The sequence below is a fragment of the Vulpes lagopus genome, chromosome 15 (genome assembly GCF_018345385.1).
Source record: "Vulpes lagopus strain Blue_001 chromosome 15, ASM1834538v1, whole genome shotgun sequence".
NCBI lineage: Eukaryota > Metazoa > Chordata > Mammalia > Carnivora > Canidae > Vulpes > Vulpes lagopus.
Genome location: NC_054838.1, coordinates 27,401,001 through 27,423,375, shown reverse-complemented (window position 1 = coordinate 27,423,375; position 22,375 = coordinate 27,401,001). Strand labels below are relative to the sequence as shown.

The 22,375-nt window shown below is 42.1% G+C and overlaps 1 protein-coding gene across 1 annotated transcript in view; it reads right to left on the bottom strand.

The window, feature by feature from the left end:
- Positions 1-353: 353 nt before the first annotated feature.
- Positions 354-22,375, bottom strand: part of GVQW3 (GVQW motif containing 3) — a 50,737-nt gene continuing 28,715 nt past the window's right edge. The window contains exon 3 of the mRNA XM_041729608.1: positions 354-1,263. The gene's annotated coding sequence lies outside the window, so the exon portion shown is untranslated. The remainder of the gene's footprint in view (positions 1,264-22,375) is intronic.

Below are 22,375 nucleotides of genomic sequence, written 5' to 3'. Positions count from 1 at the left end.
GTGATCATTTATTTCAAACTCAGTCTCATTGGCAGTTCAGCCATCTCTGTCCTTCCATACAGACCCAAAACAGCCCTCAACCTTGGATCAGTTCCTCTCCTACATCCCTTCACATGTTGATATAGCTATTAGTTAAGTATTGGTGCATAATAAATTATCCCAAACCTTGGCTTAAAACAATAATAAGGGTTTGTTTTATCTTTTTTTTTTCATTTCATACAGGTTTTGCAGTTGTTTTTTTTTTTGTTGTTGTTGTTGTTTTATGATAGTCACACAGAGAGAGAGAGAGGCAGAGACATAGGCAGAGGGAGAAGCAGGCTCCATGCACCGGGAGCCCAACGTGGGATTCAATCCCAGGTCTCCAGGATCGCACCCTGGGCCAAAGGCAGGCGCCAAACCGCTGCGCCACCCAGGGATCCCGGTTTTGCAGTTTCTAATTGGAATCAAGTTAGCTGGGTGCTTCTGGCTAGGAATCTAAGTGGTTGCAGGCATGATGTCAGCTGGGGCAGCTGTCATCTGAAGACCAACTAGGGCTAAAGGATTGGCTTACCAGGTAGTTTCTTCACATGATTGGCACCTTAGCAAGGGAAGAGGTCTGTTTCTCAGTGGACTCTCTATAATGCTGCTTGAGCATCCTCACAACATGGTAGGTGGCTCCCTTAAAGAAAGTGAGGGGTTAGAGCAGTTGTGCCTGCCCATTTGTGTGTGGACAAAAATCAGGTTTTAGGGGTTTGTACAAAGCAGCAAATCTAGAACAACTTGATGGAAGTAAGCTGAAATACTACTAAGTAGCATTTATAAAAAGAGCACCTTGTGTGTATTACCTCATTTAAACCTCCCAACATTCCCATGAGATAGTAATCATTATCCATTTCATAGCTGAGGAAACCAGGACCTTGAGAGAAAAGTAATTTGTACAATGTCAGCTATCACTACAAGACTTCCCAAGAACACACAAATATTACAGAGTTCTGGTTATCTGTGGTTGCATAACAAACCATTCTGTAACTTAAACAATTTATTTCACTCCCATATCTTCATTTTGGTAAGACTTAGTGGAGACAGTTCATCTCCACTCCTTTGGCATCTACTGGAGCAGCTTGACACCTAAGATCTAGAATCACTTGAGGTCTCATTCATCTGACCAGCAATAGATGTAGCCTGGAATCTTTGTTGGGATTATCAGAAGAACCATCTGTATGTGGCATCTGCATGTGGCCTAGGCTTCCTTGCAACATGTGGCCAAATTCCAAGGGCAAGTGACTGGAAAGAAAGTGACAAAAGAAAACAATGGAAATTTTAATGATCAAAAATTTTATTTTTGACTTTATAGAAGTCAAAATTGAATGACTTTGTGGAAGTCACATCATTATTTCTGCCATACTCTTGGAACAGTCAAGCCTACCCAGGCTCAAGGGGAAGGTAAATAGATTCCATTTCCTAATGGAAGAGTGGTAGAGTTTTGAAAGAACACCTAGAACCGGAAATACTGTTGTGGCCATTTTTTAAAAACCTCATCTGCCATAGTCAGCCCTCTGTTCACAACAGTTTATATCCTCACATGCAAAACACACTCATTCCTCCCCTGCCCACTCCAGGCCCCAAAGTCTCTTCGTATTGCCACAGCAGCATTGGGTTGTTAAGAGGCTAAGTGGTTGCAGTCCTACTGTGAGATTCCTTTTATATATAAAGTTCAAAAGCAACTTTATTTTATGAAACAACTAAGTTTTATGAACTAAGCAACTAAGTTTTCTAAAAGAAGTCTGAATAGTAAATAACTTTAGAGGAGCAACTACTTGGATAGAACATGTAGGAACCACGTAACTATGAATGTTCTATATCCTGATCTGGGGAAGGGCTATATGAATAAATATGCCTAGGTAGAAGTTTTTCAAGATTACATATCCTTCATGTAGTTTATACCTCAGTAAAATTAAAATCATTATAATGGTAATATGTGTCATTACACATCTGTCAAAACCTGTAGAATGTACACTACCAGGAGTGAACACTTAGGTAACCTATGAACTTTGGTTGGTAATGACACCTCAGTGTAGGTTCATCAATTGTAACAAAGGTACTACTCTGGTGTGGGATGTTGATAGGGAAATTATGGCGGGGGAGGGTGAGTGGAGGGGCCAGGGTAGGGCTGAAGGTGTGTTAGGACTTTTTATACAGTTTCACTGTGAACCTAAAAGTGCTCTAAAAAATAAAGTTTATTACTTAATAAAAACATAAGTAAAAAGGATTTTTTAAAAAAAGATTTTATTTGTTAGAAAGCACAAGCAGGGGGAGCAAGAGAAGGAGAGAAGGGAACCCGATTCAGGGCTCGATCCCAGGACCCTGGGATCATGACCTGAGCCAGAGGCAGACACTTAACCAACTAAGCCACCCAGACACCCCCGGAAAAAAACAACTAAAAGTGTGTGTCGAATGAAAGAATGGATAGATAAAATGTTTAAGGAACAGTAAAAACGTTTGGTTCACTTTACTTAAAACTAAGTCTTAAGAGTAGTTCTGGCTATAGGTATTACTGAATCTAGAGTATCTCCAGCCCTCAGCTTTCTCTTCTACTGTGTTGGCCTCATTCTCAGGTTCCATGTGTTGAATCTTAGTGGTTCCAGGCTTTTATCCTCCCTGCTTGTAGCCTCAGCAGAAAATCACATGCCATCTCTTCCAACAATCTTAAAAGTCTTGGTCTGTTGCTGTTGATTCCATCCTGGTCACATGCCCACCCCTAAAATATGGCCAGGGAAATGTAATGCCCTAACTTGCCAGGCGCTATCCACATGTTAATCTCTGGAAAGGAAGAAGCTGGGTGATAGTTATTTCAAAGTACATGGAGTAGGGTGGGGGTGGGCTTGGTTTCCCTTAGGAAAAATAGGGTACTGCACAGCAAAATCACAGATGCTTACTAAAATAAGGCAGAGCACTGTGTGAGTCATAAAACTGTTTATACCCTTTGATACAAGATTACCATTTGTGGGAATAACCCAAAATATGAGAAAAGTTATATTTACAGAGATTTTAATTTCAATGCTATCAAAAAATTGACAACCTAATTATCTTACAATAGAAGAGTACTTGTATATCCCACTTACCTACTCAGTATGTGGTCATTTAAAATGAAAATTACAAATAGTTAATATCAAGAAATATGCTTATGATAAATGGAAAAAGCATGTACTTACATGTATATACATATACTTATGTAAAAAGACACATGTAAATACGAAAAAAAATGGAAGAAAACATGCCAAACAATAACTTAGAGTGTAGTACTATGGTTGATTCTTTTTCCTTTATTTTTCAAGTTTCCTCTTAGGTCATTTATGTCATTGTTAGGATTTAATAATGGATTTTGTAAAATTTCTTAGCCTCTTAATAGGAATACCCCATTCTCCTAAATGCTATGGAGTAGAACCAAAATAAAGAAACTGCTACGTCAGTTTACTGATGATTCTGATTAAGGTCATAGACCCTTAGAGTAGAAACCTCAGAGATACTCAGTTTAATGCCCCATTTTATTTTATTTTTTATTTTTTTTTAATTTTTATTTATTTATGATAGGCACACAGTGAGAGAGAGAGAGAGGCAGAGACACAGGCAGAGGGAGAAGCAGGCTCCATGCACTGGGAGCCCGACGTGGGATTCGATCCCGGGTCTCCAGGATCGCGCCCTGGGCCAAAGGCAGGCGCTAAACCCACTGCGCCACCCAGGGATCCCTTAATGCCCCATTTTAAAGAAGAGATACCAGACCCAGACAAAGTAACTTACATAAAGTCACACAGGAACCAAGGACAGGTCTCGTGATTTTCAAGACATTTCCTACACTGATTGAACCAATCAGTAAAGATACGGATTTTTGTGAGATTGTTTTCCTGAAAACAGATCCTCAAGTTCAAGTTGATATCTGGCCTTACATTATTAATTCAAAGTAAAGGAGCAATTACCACTTTTTTGGGAAAGTGATGTTCTTTAAAAGGATGTTAAAAACTAATATCAGGGCCTTTTAGGTCCTTGCCTTGCGGATCCTTGCACATCTTTTTTTTGGAAGCAACTCAGTCAACGAATAACTGAGGAAGTCCAGATCTGACTAAATTAAATGGACCAATGTCCATACTTTTGGGTATCAACCTCTTCATTTATTCATTGAATGAGTGTTGGGCCCCATGCCAGGCCTTGGAGATAGGAAGATATGAAGATGAGTAAGATAACATGGTTATCATCCTAGAGCTCACAGTTGAATGGGGAGGTTGGACACCTGCAGATAGCCCTGTATATCATAGAAGAACACGAAAAGACAGAATGTTCATAAAGGTGTTTAGGAAGTGCTGTAGGATCAGGGAGAAAAATATTTTATGTTTTCATCACAGAAGGCTTCATAGCAGAGGTAGCATTTGGGTTGGGCCTCTTGAGTGGGCAGGATTTTACCAGGCAGAGAAGTGGGGAGGGAGTATCAAGAGTACCACAGCAGAGGAAATAAGAAGCAAAGATTGGAAGCTTAAAGGGACACACAGAGTGGCAACATCAAGGAGTCAAATGAAGGATGCTGGACTCTTAGTGGTCCTCAACTGGAAGTACTTAGCCTAATTTAGGGAGCTCTATCAAATTTCCGAAGATTGTAATATATACCTTTGGCTAAAAAACCTTAGATGGCTCCTGAGACCTTGTGAATACCCTCAAGGTTTTTTGGTCTGTGATTACCACAGTAATGAGAGAGCACCAGACTGAGTAACACAAGTTACTGCCATTTAATCCTTATTGGAACCCAAATGGCAAAAATACTGTCTGTGCTCTGGATGGTGTTTGACACTGATTAATGACTTGATCATTTGAAAACCAAAGGGAATTGCAAATGAAAATAGAAATAAAGACATAATATCACATACTGAGTTTTCTCTAGTACGTATTTTTGAAAAAAGAATTTCAGGTTCACCCAAATGCTAAGGCGCCTCAGGTGAGGAGCTGTTGATGATAATCAGTAATTATCCAAGGTGAGATCCAAGATATTTCATAAAGATGGAAATAATAAGCCTGTCGGAAATAGAAATCAGCTATCATGGAGGAGGGGGCTATAAATCCAAACATAATATCCAACTTGTCTTCACCTCAGAGAGTTTCCAGCTGTTTATGACGTTTTGCGGTGATTTGCCAGAGATGAAATGCATTTTTTTTAAACTATACTCCAGCCAGATGAGCAAAAGGCTTGGGAACCATATTCTCTTTCAAGAAGTGTTGAAGTCTGTGAAGTCTGCAGAGAAATGGTACAAGGTGTCCACTTTCTTGTCAGTTCCAATGAAGATCTTTTCCTTGCAACCCTAGGATTGATTATTATTTTCTAAGGGAGCTCGTGGAAGAGCAGATGAAGTCTCTCAGGTTGAAAGGACACTTGCTGAGACGCTATGAGCTTTAAACTTGTCACGTCAAGGCCAGTAGTTCAAATCCAAGCCTTGCTAAAGGCAGAGGTAATAAAGGAACGCTGCTTATGGAAAGCCTGGGGAATGTATTTGTTGAGAAATTGTGGGAAAGAAATGGTCCAAATAATACTGCTGTGAGGATGTGCCCCCCCACACACACACACCTAAGCTGGAGCATACAAGGCCATCTCCAATCATCTTACCAGACTGATTGTGGAGACTTTCAAGAACAGAGATTGAGTTCCGAATCTCCAGTACTATTGAGTGAACTAACTACTGGATGACATGTGGAACCTGAAAAGATAGTGGTATGGGCATGTGGCAGTGTCTTTCCACAGTCACTCCAGATGGCCTAAGCTTCTCCAGACAAACCTTGCACCTTCATGTCCTGCTCTGAGACTGTTCTCCCATCCTTCCTTTGGAATGCTTTTATGCCATCCCTTCTTGCACCCTCTGGCCTTTTGAAGCCTATTAAAATCTTCATTCTTTACAGTCCATCTCAAATGTCTTTTGAAAATAATTCAGCCACAGATCAGAGCAGGGAATGTTCTTGGAAGTCAAATAGATCTGGGTTTGAATCCCAGTTCTACCTCTTTCAAGTTCTTGAGCAAGTTACCTCAGTTCTTTGTACCTCAGTTTTCTCCAGATGAGTTTTGGAAAAGGTTAATGTGATAACATAAGTACAGTCTTAGCTCAGTGAGCAGCACAGGATAGGTAATCAGAGACTGTTAGCCCTCTCCCCTCCTTCCCCTTCTCCCATGAAACCCAGGTCTGTGCTATTTTTTTAGGATTTTATTTATTCATGAGAGACACACAGGCAGAGACATAGGCAGAGGGAGAAGCAGGCTCCCTGCGGGGGGCCTGATGCAGCATTCAAACCCAGGACTCTGGAATCACAACCTGAGCCAAAGGCAGACACTCCACCACTGAGCCACCCAGGTGCCCCCAGGTCTGTGCTTAAAATATGTTGTCTCCCAGGGCACCTGGGTGGCTCAGTCAGTTGGGCAGCTGACACTTGGTTTTGGCCCAGGTCATGATCTTAGGGTCATGGGATCCAGCCCGTGTCAGGCGCACTGAGTGTGGAGTCTGCTTATCCTTCTCCCTCCCCCTTTACCCCCTTTTCTCTCTCTAAAATAAATAAATAACATCTTTTTAAAAATGTTGCTTCCCTCTGCCTATACATTCTGTAACACTTCTTTCCCCCTTCCCACCACCAGTTATATGCTCAGATATAATTGCTCCCTCCTCTGTTCCATAGTGCTTTGCTCATGTCTCTTTTTCTAGCACTTATTATAGGTTGACTTGTGCTATAACTCGTGTTTCCCTCCCACTTTGGCTGAAAACACCTCAGCAATATTTCCAGCAATAAGCAGAGGGACTAGTTTAGGGCAGACATTCCATAAATGGTTGTCTAATTGAAACAACATTTAACCCAGCTTTCTAGGAGGCAAAGTGAGCGTGTAACATGTCTTCTCCCAACAAGTGCTGAATGGTCTAAGTAGCAAGGAGGAAATTCCCCTGCAATTAAGTGGTTCAAAGTTGATTGCTGTCTGTCTTCCACTTCCAGATGTCTTTGTTTCTCCCACTTCCAACCCAGCCAGGCCAGAAGAGCATTCCCCTAAGGGTAACCCAATATATCTTTGTTGGCTGATTTGATTAGAGTGTGAAATACTTCCTTTGGAGAAAATCCACAGGAGTGAAGTTTTTCTCTGTTTTTGCAAGGGACAGAAGGTGAGGGAGAGAGAGGGCAATTGAAGCCAGAGGAAAATCTCTTATACCCCTGGAGATGAAGAACACACAGCCAACACAACAGATAATGTCCTGGGCTAGACTTTCAGAGCCTGAGCCATAAGTGACTCCATATCCTTGCATTAATCTTAGGGAACAAATGAAAGAAGCAAGAACAAAAAACAACAGAAAACTCTTCCCCAGAAACTATTCTATGCAATGATATTTGTATCAATGAAGAACCAGAAGGAACCTAAAAATTCAACAAAGTTTACTGAACTTCTAAGTGCAGGGGCATTAGAGTTACGGAGATACTGGTAAAGCTACACTTCTAAACTTAATCTATTCTTCTCTCCACTCAATTATTTTCATCTTTGGGAAAAGCACAGTATTTAGTCAGCATTAAGCTAAGGAAGTAGAATTGCTATGAGTTGTGGGATAAGGGATTTATTAGAGAAATTAGGACTTATACAATTGTGGGAGGGCCTGAAAGGGGGGCAGTTAGGGGAGTCACCAACCAGTCAATTCCTAAATCAGGCACACCCAGCTGGCAGGGTGGCTGTGAAGGGGAAGCTGACAGAGAAGTCTACAGGAGAGAGCTGTGGTCCACAGCCAGGGTCTGGTGGTGGGCTTAGAGCTTCTATTGACAAGCAGAGTTAGCAGTTAGGAAGAGTTGGGTGTGGAGTGGAAGATAGTGAAGACAAGCTGGAACTTGCTGGAATCTCCACATCTGTCCATGACTTCAGTGATCAATGGCTGCTGATTTATTTCTGCTTCCCAGATCTCAACTATCTTTTTAAACCAACTGTAACCTAAAACCATGCAGTTTGCCGTGTAACCAAGCCGGCACATGTAAATTTCCCCCATCACCATAAAGTCATTTCTGTCTTCTTCCAATTTCTACAATGGAAAAATAATGGGCTTTTAAGTATGACAGGCCTGAGTTTCTTTCTTTCTTTCTTTCTTTCTTTCTTTCTTTCTTTCTTTCTTTCTTTCTTTCTTTCTTTCTATTTTACTCATGAGAGACACAGAGAGAGAGAGGCAGAGAGAGGCAGAGACAAAGGCAGAGGGAGAAGCAGGCTCCATGCAGGGAGCCCGACATGGGACTTGATTCCAGGTCCCCAGGATCACACCCTTGGTTGAAGGAAGCACTAAACTGCTGAGCCACCCAGGCTGCCCCAGGCCTGGGTTCTAATCCTGCCTCTGCCCTCTCCTCTAAATGTATGACCTCAGGTAAATTACCATTTCCAGACCTTAATGGATCAGGAATCCTTCCCCTGTGTTACTGTAGAGCCCCCTGTGCTTATCTCAGTTGTAGCATCTACTTTGTTTTTTTGTCATTATCTACTTATGTGTCCATTTCCTGCACCAGACCACAGGCTTAAGCACAAGGATTATATCTGATTCTGCTCTATAGTTAGGGTGTCTCATGGTGCCTGACACAGAATAAGATGCTCAATAAACGCTGGTTGAGGATGAATCCTTGAAATGGAGAAGAGAAACTCACCAGACTATCAAACTAACAACAGTGGAGCCCAATACTAAGATATTAAGGCAGTGAGACACTCCTCTGTCCCTATCACATTCAGTGAGCTCTATAAACAGGCTCCAGACACCCTGACTTCACCCATAGCTTCTATCTTAAATCAGTCCACTTACCAACCTGTTTTAATCATCCTGAATCTTGGCTCTTGGGCTTGTCTTATGTTTATCACCTGCTACCACCTCTTGGACTTATCACTTTAAATGTTCAGGCCCCTGGCTTTCTGTCTTTTTGAATTTTTAATTTCCCCTTTGATTAAACTACTTTCCTTTTCTGGGCATATTTCCCACCATCCTACCTGAGATTCTCAGGTCAGAGACCATGAAAGTTCCTGATCTTGGGGAGTTCTCCAGCTGGTGAAAAACAGACAAGGAAACCGGCAATTCTAGGACAGGGTGGTAAGAGGTCTGCTGAGGTATGTTCAGGGTACTGTGGGAGCATAGAAAGAATGAAGAGCACCTAATCTTACAAAGAGAAGGAAGTATACATTGATCCAAGTCTTGAGAAATTGCTTAAGAGATTCCCAGGTAGAGAAAGGGAGGGACATGTATTGAAGACAGAACCCAGCAATGCAGAGGTGTGAAGAAAGGAGAGACAGGGTCTGGGAGGCTACAGATGCACTGATGTGGTAGGAAAAGCATGTAAGCACAATTGAGAAGTGGAGGGAGAGGAACCAACATTGTAAAATTGGGAGATTTCACATGAAATTCTAGATTTCCAGCGTCTATTAAAAAAAAATCAGAAGAGGGCAGCCCGGGTGGCTCAGTGGTTTAGTGCCGCCTTCGGCCCAGGGCCTGATCCTGGAGGCCTGGGATCAAGTCCCATGTCAGGCTCCCTGCATGGAGCCTGCATCTCCCTCTGCCTGTGTCTCTGCCTCTCTCTCTGTGTGTGTCTCTCATGAATAAATAAATAAAATCTTAAAAAAAAAAATCAGAAGATCTGGCCATACTGGGCTCTCACTCTCATATGAGCTGAGAGTTGTTCATCCTTATCAGATGCCATGCATGCTTTGTTTTATTTTTTTGTTGTTTTTTAAAGAGTGGATATTTTAGGGACCTGATTGGCTTAGTCGGTAGAACATGTAACTCTTGGTCTCAGGGTTATAGGTTCAAGCCCCACACTGGGTATAGAGATTGCTTAAAAAATAAATCATTTTTTAAAAGTTTACTTTTTAAAAAGTAACTCCAGGCCCAATGTGGAGGTTGAACCCACAACCTGGAGATCAAGAATTGCATGTGCTACCAACTGAGCCAGCCAAGGACCCCACCATATGTGCTTTGTAACTGGCTTGTCTCCACCACACTATTTGGTTATCATACTTGCACTCTTGGCTCTCTGAAAAGTGGGGGAAGTGGAGTTTAGACACAAGAGCCAGGCATTCCAAAAATTGGGACTAGCATGTTTCTTGTGGAAGCGAAGTAACAAATGTATCTGTCTGAGGACTGCAACTTTCACTTAAACTAGTCCTCTTCACTGATTTATTAGTTACCTACAAGGTTTGCTACATAGAATGATGACTTCATGGGGCCCTTGTACTTTTCATAAAACCTTGCAGTGTTTCACAGACCATCAAGAAGGAATGTGCCAATAGTGTTAGTCTTAAAGAGGGTGTTGTAGGAGACATGTACATATCTGGCTAGAGCTTGTCAAAGAGACGCCAGTGCTGACTCTCAGAGCCTCAATGAGGTGATGAATCAAGTAGAAAGAAATTGAGGGGACTCAGAAAAAAGTTTGTCTATGGTCCAAAAGCAGCTAATGGCAGGAGTTGTCTGCAGCCAGTGACAACATGGAGGAAATGCAGTGCAACTCTCCCTTCCAGGTCCAGAGCCAAAAGACTAAGGTGCTTCCAATAATCATGCAGAACTGGCCCAGCTTCTTAGAAGGTTACTTTAGAATCCCCCCCCCCGTTGGTCCTCACATTCTACGTAACTGCACTGCACTCCCATGTAGGTACAGCCTCTAGCCTTCTGAGAACCTGGAACTCCTGCTCTGAGTTCTGAGTTCCTTGCAGCTGGCTGAGTGAGAAGAGACTGCCTTAGGCTCCTTTGGGGCCTCTTGTTTTCAGTGATGATTCTCTGTAGCTCGGCTCTGGCAGTCTTACCTCGTCTCCCTGTGTAACTGATCCCCGTCCTCTGGCTCTGTCAGCACCTCTGCTGTGTACACCATGACATGTGTGAGTTTCAAGCCAGGCAGGAACCCTCAGAGTGAGGTGTGAGTTTCTTTGCAAGCCATTGAAGCTGCCTTTTTGTACTATGCCAGACATTTGGGCTCTGCCAGTTGGCAAGCAGTGCCTTCATGAGGTGGTCAGGGAGAAGGGACTCCCAGAGTCTTCAAATTGAACTCTCCATTCCCATCTTTTCCCACATAAGTTCTGCTCGTACCTGCTGCATTAATTAATATATATTGAAGCATAATGCTAAGTATGTTATACTTCTGATGAAAAGCTTTCATTGGCGCCTCATTTCCCACCAAATTCAAACTAAGTCACCTGCCCTGGCATTTTGGACCTTTCCCAGGAAGACCTCAAATGCTTTTTCTAGGCCTGTCTCCCACTAGAAACTCCAAATACTCCAGCCAGAATGATAATTGCCATTCTCTGCAGACATGGAGTTGTTTTGCCTTGGTTCTTCTCTTCCTTCCTCCCTGATCATTTCCACCTGTCCAAAGCCTACCCATTCTACAGATCTCATCTCAAGGCCACCTTCCATGTTCCTAATGGCTCCAGTCACATGTCACCTCTTCTTGCTTGAAGTTCCTGCCACCCATTGTGCTTTTCTTGTTAAACTCCAGGCATAGTCTCTTCATTTTAATTATATGCCTCAGCCTTCTTGCTAGACTGAGATTAGATGTGAGGGATCATGTATGTTCCTCTATATCACCATGTCCTAGGCAGGGCCTAGTACATGTGATATGCTCAGAAGTACTTCTTTGAATTGTGTTCCTCCTTCCCACCATATATATATATATAATATATATATATATTTTTTTTTTGTAGATTCAAAAAAGAGCTTCCTGATACCTCTCATGGAATCCTAGACCCTTCAGCAAAGGAATAGATCTTAGCTGTCATTTTGTCCAGCCCTGCATTTGGTGATAGGAATCTCTTCTTGACATCCTTGCCAGAGGCTAGTGCCAAGCAATTTTCCATTGGTGCAGTTGAAAAAGTGATTAGGTCCATTCAGGTGGAACTAAATACCTAGGGCAAGAGAGGAATTTCATGTACAGAAGCACCAGTTGTGTCTCATTGGGGAGCCAGGCTGTCCATTTCAACAGATGTTCTCAAGCCCCAATGGCAAGAAAGGTCCAGTCCACTGGTAACAAGGGGACCCAGGTCGAGCCAACTCATGAGTCTGTACCCTTCTCACTTGCAACCGCCCTGCCCTTCATCCTGTGGCTGCCCCTCCTCATTCTAATGAGGGCCATCATATTTTAAATGCCATACATTATGGAGTCAAGTTTCTGAGAATTTCTTTCCAGAAACTGGAAAGCTATGTACTGTGGAGGAAAAGCATGGCCTTTGGAGCCAGCCAGACCAGATTCTGTTTTCATTATCTTGTTTGTTTGTTTAGGATTTTATTTATTTATTCATGAGACAGAGAGAGAGAGGGAGAGAGGCAGAGACACAGGAGAGGGAGAAGCAGGCTCCATGCAGGGAGCCTGATGTGAGACTAGATCCCTGGTCTCCAGGATCAGGCCCCAGGCTGAAGGCGGCGCTAAACCGCTAAGCCACTGGGGCTGCCCCATTGTCTTGTTTAATATGACCTAATTAAGAACTCTGGCTCTGGAGTTATAACCAGGTTCAAATACTATTCTGCCATTTCCTATCTCTGTGACTTGAGATAAATTATCCAACTTCTCTATGAGTTCACTTTCTTATATGTAAAATAGGGACAATAACACCATTCACATTGATTTTGGTGACAATTAAGTGGCAAAGTACATGGGTATCAGCTAGAATGTCTTCAGTTGCAAATAACAAATAATAATTCAAAATGTTGAAATAATAAGGAAAATTTATTATCTCATGTAACAAGAAGTCCAGAAGTAGGGAAGCTTCAGGATTGGTTCTTTCAGTAAGTATCTAAATTTATTCTATCTTTATACTCTTCTAACCTTAGTTTGTAGGCTCTCCTAAGTTAGATTTCCTTATAGTCATAAGATGACTGCCACAGTTCCAGGCATCACATCCACACACTATAATATGCAACAGAGAGGGTCATCTCTTTTGTATTTATTAAAAGTAGGGCAGCCCAGGTGGCTCAGCGGTTTAGTGCCACCTTCAGCCCAGGGTGTGATGCTGGAGACCTGGGATCCAGTCCCACGTCAGGCTCCCTGCATGAGGCCTGCTTCTCCCTCTGTCTGTGTCTCTGCCTCTCTTTCTCTCCATGTCTCTCATGAATAAATAAATAAAATTAAAAAAAAAAAAAAAGCAGGCTCCATGCCCAGGGTGGAGGCCAGTGCAGAGCTTGAACTCACATTCTGAGATCAAGATCTGAGCAGAGATCAAGAGTTGGTCTTTTAACTGAGCCACTCAGGCACCCCTTTTTCATGTTTTTTTAAGAGTGAGAAAACATTTCCCTTGTCTCTCTCCTCAAAGTCTTTACATATGCTACTTTCTCACTGGTGGCCCTCCCATATCTTTGGCTGGAGCTGAGTCGTAAGCCCAGCTCCATAAGCCTGCTGGAGCTGGGTCTCAAATGTTTTAATCTAATCACAGACAAGAGGGAATAGATCACAACGATTGGCTTGCACAGTCACATTGGAGATAGAGACCCTTTTCATGAAGGACGGATATCTGAACAAAATTAGGATTCTGTGAGCAGAAAGATGGGATGGTTGTTGGGTGGGTAACCAACAGTTTACTGCAACATGGAATCTGGCACATGGTAAGTAAGCATTAAATATATGTTAGCTATTGTTATTAATTCTTACTGTGGGATGGTTGTTGGGTGGGTAACCAACAGTCTACTGCAACATGGAATCTGGCACATGGTAAGTAAGCATTAAATATATGTTAGCTATTGTTATTAATTCTTACTGTGTGAACTTACTCAAATCATGTATCTCCTAGAGCCTCAATTCCTCATCTGTAAAATGGGAATAGGATTATCTCATTTGTTGGACAGTTATACAATTAAATGAGGTGACATATGTAAAGCCTTAGGTGCTTAGAAATAGATGACTATTTATTATAATTGTATATAATTATTGCCAGAGTACTGGGCAGCAGTCTGAGGTCTCCAACAAAGAGCAGAGATTCCTAGGGTTAATCTCAGTCCGAAAAGGCCAAAAGCATGAGTACTAAAAGCAGTTAATATTTAATGTTCCATACTTGTGGTTATGAATATCAATCTGTGATCCTAAACTGTCACAGATTCGGAATGGTTGCCCCTGTCCAATAGTTCCTTGGTTTCAAGAAACCTAGTAATCAACGATTCCTGCTAAAGTGCCCACTCTCTTGGTGCTCTTGCCCTTAGAGGGCACTAAGGCAATCCTGCCTTCCCAAGTACAAGGATTTGATGGCCTAGAAGCAACAATTCATCCAAAAGTAGATGTCACTTCTTGGCCTTTGAGTCCTCAACTTAGGATGGGAGATTGATGGTCAGGAACCATCTATAGTCTCCTTTGCATCTCCACAGCACCTAGGACTATAGCTTTGTCGGATCCTGGTTCCCATCCCAGCTCTACCACTTACTAGCAGTGTGACCTTAGGCAAATCTCTTTATCTCTCTTGGAATATCATTTTCCTCACCTATAAAATAGAGATGATAATATATCTATTTCATAGAGTTTTGGTAAGGGTTTAATTAGATGATAGCTATGTACAATGGTTAATGGTGGCTGTGTTCCTGTAGTTACTCAACAACTATTTGCCAATTGACTATAGAAGGTGAATTTGTGCACACAGCACTTCAAGACACTGTTAATTAACATAGATCCAAAGCTTACACTTCTACAAATTAAGTTTTCCCAGTAGAGGTAGAAATTAGCCGTATCCTAATTTTTACACATGATAATACTGAAGTTCAGAGAATAAGAACTTGGTCCAAATCACACAGCAAATTAGTGACAGAGCAGAGATTTAAACCCATGTATCTCTGGTTCCAAAGCCCCATACTCTTCCACTGGCTCATCTTTCTCTCTTAATCCACACATTTAATCTCCTCTCTGAAGTCAGAGACCCTCACTGATCACACCTCCCACATCCCTCCCAGCTGGTCTCTGTAGCCTCCGAGCTTCTAGAGCACTTGCCTGAACCTCTCATTGGTTCATACTTAGGAGTACATCCAGCTAGCCAGCCATATACTTGAGCTCACTCTTGACTCTTCCCTCTCCCTCACTCGTCATATCTAATAGGTTAATAAGGTCTGTCAACTCTACCTTTTAAATTACCCTAAAATTGTTATAGGGTTCTCTCTTCCTACTATCACCATCCTGTTTTAGAACCCCCCCCCCAACATCTCTTGCAGTAATGCAGCAGCCTCCTGACTAGTTTCTGTGTCCCAAGGTCACCCTCCAGAATGACATTTCTGATAGAGAAAGCTGACCATGTCATTTATGCACTTAAACTCTTTCAGAACAGGTGGCCCTGCTCTCCTATGCACCCTCATCTTTCATCACATTCCCTTCAGATTCTGACCACTAGTCACCTGGAATGACCTGCCATTCCTGGATAGACCACACTGTCTATCCTTTCCAAGCCTTTGCACTTGCTACTTCCTCTGCCAAGATCAATGCCAGCCCTACTCCCATCCCTGCCTGAAAACCCCTCCTCATCCTTCAGGATGGGGTTCAGGAAAACATCTCTTTCTCTACCTCCTGTCCACAGCTCAAGTGATGTTGAAGCATCTGGTACTTATTTCTTCCATTGCATTTCGATCATTGCTGGATTGTAACTGTCTTTTACTTTATTTTTACCACTAGACTATAAGACCATGAATAGAGGGCAGGGTCCTGCAACTTGTTCATTACTCTATCTTCAGAGGAGTAGGGTGTTAAAGTGTTATTATTAAACTGAAGTCTTATCAATGAAGGGGAGTTCTGCAATTTCCAATGAAGTTGTCATGGGTGTGGTATGGACCTCAATGGCACCACAGAATCATTCACCCACCCTCCCTCTGCACCCCTAGAATCCTAATCACAACAAAATAACATGATGACTTACTTCCTTGGGAGACTTTCAGCAAGTGGAGCATTTCAATAAACAAACAATAAAAGTGTGGGACAAATGGGAGAGGGAACTGTAGGCCCCCAAGAGGAAGACTGGAATTGAACTTGGCTAGAGGCTATGAATGCTTCTAAGATTGTCAGATTTATGATTGAGAATTTTGTGTTTCCACATGGACTTTCCCTGCCTTTAGCATACTAACAGACACAGAGTCAAAGTGATTTGGAGGATGTAGGATCCCTAGATTCATTTGATTTGGAATGAGCTTTGAGTTTTTATATTCTATCTTCAAACATAGGAGTGCTGAATGGGCTTAGTGGAGTATAGGTACCTTTATGCACAAGTGTGTTCTGTGCTCTCCCTTTCTTTCTTACCCCCCCCCTCCACTTCACATACATACTTCTGTATGTAAGGATTTTTTTTTTTTTAAACTTGATATACTTACATGCTTTTTCAAGAAATTAGATAGATAGAAAAAAAGACCCATAAGCTTCTTTTCTATTTCTCTGGATCTCAAGTATTTAGGTATTCAGATTCTCCTATTTGTCTGCATCCAACCAAATGTCTCCATTCCAAGTCCCAGGGTCCCTTTCCTCCCCATTCATGCCTTAACTTTCATCTAAGAAACCTGGGAACTTGTGAATTCTAACATAATTCTACAGCCACAGTTTCTAAGGTTGGATGTGATTTTCAGTTATATTAGTCCTGAAGCTATAATACATAAAAAATTATCTTAGAGCTGTAGTAGAAGCTCTTAGGTTCTCAGAATGTGCATAGAAGTTCTTAGGCTCTCAGAATATGTATAGAACTGAAAGTTCAGAATTCTGAGCTTGTAATTTTCTTCCAATAAGCCCTCCACTGCAGTCAGAAGCAGTCAACCCATCTCAAAATCCTTGTAGTCACAGTTCTTACCATAAAAGTCCATTTCAGCAACAACTTGATCTCCCAAAGACTTGGTTTAAGAAAACATTTTATTTATTTATTTATTTATTTATTTATTTATTTATTTATTTATTTATTCATGAGAGACAGAGAGAAAGAGGCAGAGACACAAGCAGAGGGAGAAGCAGGCCCCATGCAGGGAGACCGACATGGGACTCGATCCTGGGTCTCCAGGATCACACCCTAGGCCAAAGGCGGTGCTAAACTGCTGAGCCACCCAGGCTGCCCAAGACTTGCTTTTTGATAGGCATTTAATCCCAGGAATTCACAGGTATAGCTTCTAAGTAACTCTTTTGCCATTGCATGCCATGGATTATTAGTTATTGGAAGAGGCAGTCCACCAGGGATCCCAAATGTCCCTATACATCCTTGTTGAGTGTGCCAAACTGTAAGACCTAACAATGTAAGTCCCTGAGTCATCTCCATAACTAGTCTCAAAGGCAATTAAGTAGGTCCAGGTGGTCAAACCATGACCACTGTACAACTATTAACTCCCCAGAGGAAGAAGACTGGCTTGTTGGCTGCATGCTATAAAAGGTTCTGAGCCCTTGGCAGAGGGTTCCTCAGCTATGGTGCAACTGCAATGCATGGGCGGTTGCCATCTGGGCCCATTGCATTGTCCCATGGGACTTGAGGGCAAGGAGCCCAGTTGTACCATGCTGTTGCCCCTGCTACTGGCAGTGCTGTGAAATAAACTGTGTTTCTCCAATCTGCTGAATCTTGTTTCCTTACTTTCAGCACCTATACAGTGTGGCAAGCCAACATAGAGTCCTGTTACTCCTTGCCATCTTCCATGAGGTAGGGGCTCTTCTGTGGCACAGTATCCTGTTTTTTACTGGCAATGAGGTCATTGCTGAATTCAAGCCCATTCAAATCACATAACAATTCCAGAGTTCTCTCTTTGAGGGTCAATTTTCCACAACTATCTTCCATATCAACCACTATATCAGCCAGTGTACCATGAAATAAAAAAAAAAAAATTATTCTAGATCTGTGCTGCCCAGTGTGGTAGCCATTAGCTATTTGTGGCTATTTCCATTAAATTATTAAAATTAAATGAATTAAAAAGTCAGTTCCTCAGTCACACTAGCCACATTTTAAGAGCTTAGTAGCTATATATGGTTAGTAGATCACTGTATTTGACAGTACATCAGGATATTTCTGTCATCACAGAACATGCTATAGAACAGTACTACTCTAGATTATTTGAAACCTAAAAGGATTTAAAGCAGGCACTTGTTTACAGAGATGTTGGGCACATGGGAGTAGTCTAAGGAAGGAACGGCTTAGAAGAATTAGAAGAGAAAAAAGGATCTTAAAAAGGTGCTGCCACCCTGGGTAAAGGCTGGCGAATAGTAAATACTGATCTGTTAGGGGTGCTGCTGCTGCTGCTGCTGCTGCTGCTGCTGCTGGACGCACCATAAAAAAGCAGAACTAAACAATGGCTTCTTCCCTCCACACCCCTTCAGTCTCCTGCCAACACCTTCCATCTGGCAAGAGCGTCTAAAAAAAATGTAATTTGCAAGTGTCCATATGTCTTATAATACTATGGAAAGCAAAAAGGGTGGGAATGTATCTTAAGAGAGACAAATAACTGCAGAGAAGGGATTTTTTTTAAATCAATAATGATATTATTAAGGGTGGCAGGATTCCTGCTCTGTAGCTTACATCCATTCTTATTTCTAGCAACTTCCCCCTACTCTGTATGTCCCAGCCATATGGAACTACTTTTTTTTTTTCAAAGATTTTATTCATTTATTCATGAGAGACAGAGAGAGAGAAGCAGAGACACAGGCAGAGGAAGAAGCAGGCTCCATGCAGGGAGCCTGACATGGTACTCAATCCTGGGTCTCCAGGATCAGGCCCTGGACTGAAGGCGGCGTTAAACCACTGAGCCACCTGGGCTGCCCCTGGAACTACTTTTTTTTTTTTTTTTTTTTTTTTTTTTTAAAGATATGGGACAATTTTTTTTTTTAATTTTATTTATTTATGATAGTCATACAGAGAGAAAGAGAGAGAGGCAGAGACACAGGCAGAGGGAGAAGCAGGCTCCATGCACCGGGAGCCTGATGTGGGATTCGATCCCGGGTCTCCAGGATCGCGCCCTGGGCCAAAGGCAGGCGCCAAACCGCTGCGCCACCCAGGGATCCCTGGAACTACTTTCAATTCTGTTCTGACACCTTATGCTCTTGCTCATCCTCCACTCTTGCAGATACTATTCCCTCTGCCTGAAACATGCCTTTCCTTACTCTTCGCATAGTTGGCTATTCTCATCCTTCGAATATCAGGTCAGATGTTACCTCCTCAGAGAGACTTTCCATGACTTTGCCAATCTACCTAAAATAGCTTAATCTTTCTGACATTCCCTTTCAAGCCACCCTGTTTATTATATAGTCCTTGTTTCTATTGAAAATTATCTTCTATATTTATTATCTGTCTTGTTTCACTAGAATGTAAGCTCAAGGAAGGCAGGGCCCTTGTTTGTGTTGTCTGGTGCTGCGTTCTCAGCATTTAGAACAGGTTCTGGCATGTAAGAGAAATTCAATAAATGTATGCTGTCTGAATGATTAGTTTCTAGTCATTTTTCAGGTCTGAAATCTTTCCTATCTCTTCAGCTAGGTGAGACATTTCTGCTATGTGTTCCCCCATAGAACCCATTCTTCTCCCATTGTGACACTTAAAACAAGAATAATTACTTATACCTGATCCCTTGCTAGGCTATAAATTCAGTGAAAGTAGGGACCATGTCTTTCTTGTTCACAGTTGCACCCCCAATGCTTAGTACAAGTGCCTGGGATAAAGTTGGAAACAAGAAATTACTTGATGGATTTGGCCATCATATTATTCTATCAAAGAGTTTGGGAGATGATTTAGTAATAAGTATATTGAAACAAAGCAAAAGAAAACAGCAAGGCAATTATTAACTCTATGAAAAACCAAAATGTTAACGAAAATGGAGATATAATCACAAAGCCCTACATGGCTTGGTTGTGAATAATATTTACACAGTCATAATCAGGACAACAGGGCATATTGGTTATTTTAGACTTTATGAGTTGTTGACATCTTTCTGAACTGGTTAGTAAATAATAATTATCCCAAGCTCCCTGAGAACCCCACTGCTATAGCTCCAATCGTCCTAACTCCCTGTCTTAGAACTCCCTGAACCTTCCCAGGATCCAGCAACTAGAGACAATACCTGGCATAGCCAGGGCCTCCAGAAACCTGCTGGGAGGCCAGCATCTCTTTGGGTCAGTCAGTGCTTATGCCAATAAGTAGTCTCAGCTCCTCCTGGGCACTCTCTTTGTTTTCCCAGAAGGTTTACCTCAGCCCTACTTGCTATACCTCCCTGGGCCCAGGGAGCCAGCCCCATGTGGGAGCCATCCAGAGTCATCAGACTGCCAGCCAATGGCTGGCCTGCCCCACCTCCTACACATCATCCCCTGTCTCCAAGTGTTCTGCCTTTCTCCAGCAGGCTCAGACCTTACTAGGAGAGACAACAGTCCTGGAGGAAAGCTGGCATCTCAGAGGGCAAGTATTTTTAATGATATTTCTGGTCATGATATGTAAATACCATATGATTTAACCAAAAATTGTGATACAATTATATCAGAAGATAGGATAGAGAAATGGTGTTAGAGAAATCTTCCATTGCTCAAAGTCAGCAGGTAATGTCTGAACTTAAAAATCACAAAGCAGCAGTATAGGTATATTATTTGGAGAATGGAAGTAAATACAAAAATCTGGAAGAAGTAAAACTGGCTAGTTGACTCTGAGGTGCAGGGCTTGGTGGGGGGACACATGGGACAGGAATCTGTCTTTTATTATAAACATTAGAGAAAATTTGACTTTTGAACCATGTACATACTACTTTTTTTTTTTTTTAACTTCTAGGAGACTCTTGCAGGAATCCTGATCAGCAGTTATGGCCAATGGTGATGGCAATGAGATATGTGGATCCAACATTATGATTACATTGTGAATTGACATAACTTGGTAACTGCTGGTGCAGTAAGTGAGATAAGGGAATCACATAGATTAGGGCATATAGTTAGGGTTAGGGAATGACTGTTTCTTGGTAAGCACTTGGATAAATGCCAAAGGTCCTTCAAGTCACCACATACTGCAAGAGTGACTAACTCTGCTTGGAGGAATTGGAACTAGTTCAGAGAAAAAGGGGGTATTTAAGCTAGGTCTTGCAGATAGTATAAAAGCTTCCAGTTCCATAAAGGGTGAGTTGTATGGTGAGAAGGCATGTTGTATTCTCTGGCAAGGGTGATGGAGGATAATAGGAAGTACAAAGGCACAAAAGCATGGGAGAATAATTTGGCGGGGGGCAGGGGAGTGAGTCATCCCATGTGGCTGCAGTATGGGAGGCATGTTGAGGGGAGAAAATAGTGGGAAATAAAGCAGGGCCAACAGTCTGTGAAAAGCGCAAGAACCTATAATGCAATCCAACTGGTCCTTTCCCTTGAGCTGGTGGCAGAGTAAAAGGGACAAACCTTGTGAACAATAATTTGGAAATACATGTCAGAAGCCATTAAAATGATTCTAACCTCTGTTCTAGGGATCCTGATTCCTAGAGATTGTTCCTAAGGGACTACTTTTTATAAAGGATCAAGTGAGTGATATTCGTTAAGATATTTATTGCATCATTATTGGAAATAGTGAAAAATTTGGAAAACAACCAATGTTTCCATCAAAGGAGAATATTTAAGTAAGAGATGGTACATTTACCCAATCAATAATATGCAGACCAGTATGTCTGTCAGAATTTAGATGGGCTAGCTCAGGAGGCCTGCTGGGCCTGGGGGAGGTAAGAAAGGTCCAATGTGGGCAAGAGAGAAAGGGTAGAAGCAGAGTGGACCCTCAGTCAGCCCCAGCAAGGGCATGGGAAGGGGAGCTACCATTCATTGGGCATTTCCTTTTTGGTATCTCATTACACCCTCACAGCAATCCTATGAGGTGATACTAAATACCATCCCCATTTTATAGACAAGGACCTGAGGCTCAAAGAGATGCAGTGATCTGCTCAGTCTATCTGGCTTTGAGGTAAAGGGCTGAGATTCCAATCTATATCTATGTGATGAGAAAGCAGTCAATGTTTTTCGTCTACACCATGATGCCAGTTGTCAGTGACGACAACATTATCTATGAGGCATTGCTTTTACATGCCCCGGCCTTCTTTCTCCCATCTTGGGGAAACCATATTAAGTCTGTGTGGACACCAGGGGTTGGCAATAAGTAGCAAAATGGAAAAAGCTGTGTGATACAATGTTGAGCATAAAAATAGAATAGGTAATTGTATCAGTGATGAAAGCAGCCAAGAGAAAAAATTTCCACTACTGACACCAGCAGGAAAGGGCAAGGAGAAATGGAAATGGATAACGTGTGAGTGGGTGCTCTTTCCTCTTTCTCTTATTTTTGGGGTTTCTGTTCTTATCGTCATATTATTTGCACAATAAAACCCAATTTACAGTGAAAAATGGAAAGACTGGGAAAATATGAGCCTCTGGGGTGGGCCCATGGCCATGCCTTAAAGTCCAGCTGCAGCTCCAAGCCTTCCAAGCCATT